The sequence below is a fragment of the Danio rerio genome, chromosome 20 (assembly GCF_049306965.1).
Source record: "Danio rerio strain Tuebingen ecotype United States chromosome 20, GRCz12tu, whole genome shotgun sequence".
NCBI classification, from domain to species: domain Eukaryota; kingdom Metazoa; phylum Chordata; class Actinopteri; order Cypriniformes; family Danionidae; genus Danio; species Danio rerio.
In genome coordinates, this window is record NC_133195.1 from 38,771,939 (window position 1) to 38,774,057 (window position 2,119).

Consider the following 2,119-nt stretch of genomic DNA (forward strand, 5'->3'; position numbering starts at 1 on the left):
AATGTTAAAACCAGTAACCATTGAATTATAGTAGGCCACTTGTGCCTGGAAGTCAAAATGGAAGATATTTACTATAGAGTGTTTACTGGTTGCTAACATTTTCAAAATATATAAATTTTGTGTTACATAATAAAGACACTCATAAAGTATTGAAACCACATGAAGGGGAAAAACAGTAAAAAAAATTAATTTGTGTAAATTTTAATTTTAGTGTTAACTGTCCCAACTGTCAATTATTGGGTTCAAATATGCAAATAAGAAAACACTATTATGGTCTGTTTTGAACATTCTGTTGACAATAACACTGCACCTACATGCCAACTACAGGTCATTGCAATATTGGTAGACTGCCGGCTATCTTATTATAGTGATGATTTCCCAACAGACAAATCTACTGACCACAAATAACTTACATTTACGGACACTTTATTAGGTACACTTGTCCAACTGCTGTAAGCGCAAATTTCCTGGTTTATAGAGAGTGGTTAATAAAAAAATAGACTGGATCGAGCTGATAGAACAGTAACTCAAATAGGCAACAGTAACTTAAAAACCCTCTCGTTACAACCGAGGTATGCAGATGAGCATCTCTGAATGCACAACATGTTGAACCTTGAGGAAGAGGGGCTACAGCAGCAGAAGACCACACCGGGTGCCACTCCTCTCAGCTGAAAACAGGAAACTGAGGCTACAATTTACACAGGTTCACCAAAATTGGACAATTGAGGATTGAAAAAACGTTGCCTGGTCTAATGAGTCTCCATTTCTGCTGCAACATACGGATGGTTGGGTCAGAATTTGGCATCAACAACATGAAAGCATGGATTCATCCTAGCTTGTATTAAAGGTTCAGGCTACTGGTGGTGTTATGATGTGGGGGATATTTTCTTGGCACACTTTGGGCCCTTTAGTACCAACTGAGCATTATGTCAATGCCACAGCCTGAGTATTGTTGCTGACCATGTCCGTCCCTTTATGGCCACAGTGCACTCATCTTCTAATGGCTACTTCCAGCAGGACAATGTGCCATGTCATAAAGCATAAATCATCTCAGACTGGTTTCTTGAACATGAAAATGAGTTCACTGTATTCAAATGATCTTCGTCACCAAATCTCATTCCAATAGAGCACCTTTGACGGGATGTGGTGGAACGGGAGATGCGCAGTCGACAAATCTGCAGCAACTGCATTATGCTATAATGTCAATATGGACTAATATCTCTCAGAAATATTTCCAGTATTTTGTTGAATCTATGTCTTGAAAGGATTAAGGCAGTTCTGAAAAAAAGAGCACCTTTTTGTTGTGGTGGAATGCGAGATACTCATCATGGATGTGCAGCCGACAAATCTGCAGCAACTGTTTGATGCTATCATGTCAATATATACTAAAATCTCTAAAAAATAATTCCAGTGTCTTTATGAATCTATGTTACAAAGGATTAAGGCAGTTCTGAAGGCAAAAGGGGTTCCAACCTGGTACTATAAATTTACCTAATAAAGTGACCAGTGAGTGTAAGTCTACCAGTAAAGGTCAACCACTATCACTAGCCTGTCTATTATTACTGTATGTACATGCAACATCATATGAGCCAACAGAATATGTAAAAGGGACCAATCAAAATAAAGTGAAGCTGAAAGGTAAATACACATAAATATGGTGCATATTGTCAAGAAAGGTTGAAAAAGAAAAGAAAAAAGACAGAGAAGTGGTTAAACTCGGCTAAATAAATTTATTTTCTTGTTTTTGTTTCCTATATTCACCATAATCATTATGTTTAGAGGCTTTTTTTGTGTGTGTGTGGTCATCGAGATCCAAAACTGCTGCTCAAATATACTCTAAAAGTGTCTGAATTACGTTTTATGTTTTGCACATCAGATGTGACTCTCTTTGGTGTCAATGTTTCTCATCTTGATACTGTTGTCATAAGGAAAAATAAAGATAAAGAGGAGAAAGAGATAAAGAGTAGAGAAGTGCTGATGCACACAGACGCTTCATTAAACACATGACAAGCTGCTATAACTGCTTCATTCACGTGTGTTTTCAACAGGGTAATTGTCCAAGGCTTACAGATCAAAGTTCTACTCTTACTTTATTGGTATCTTTGTACTGTATAAGTGG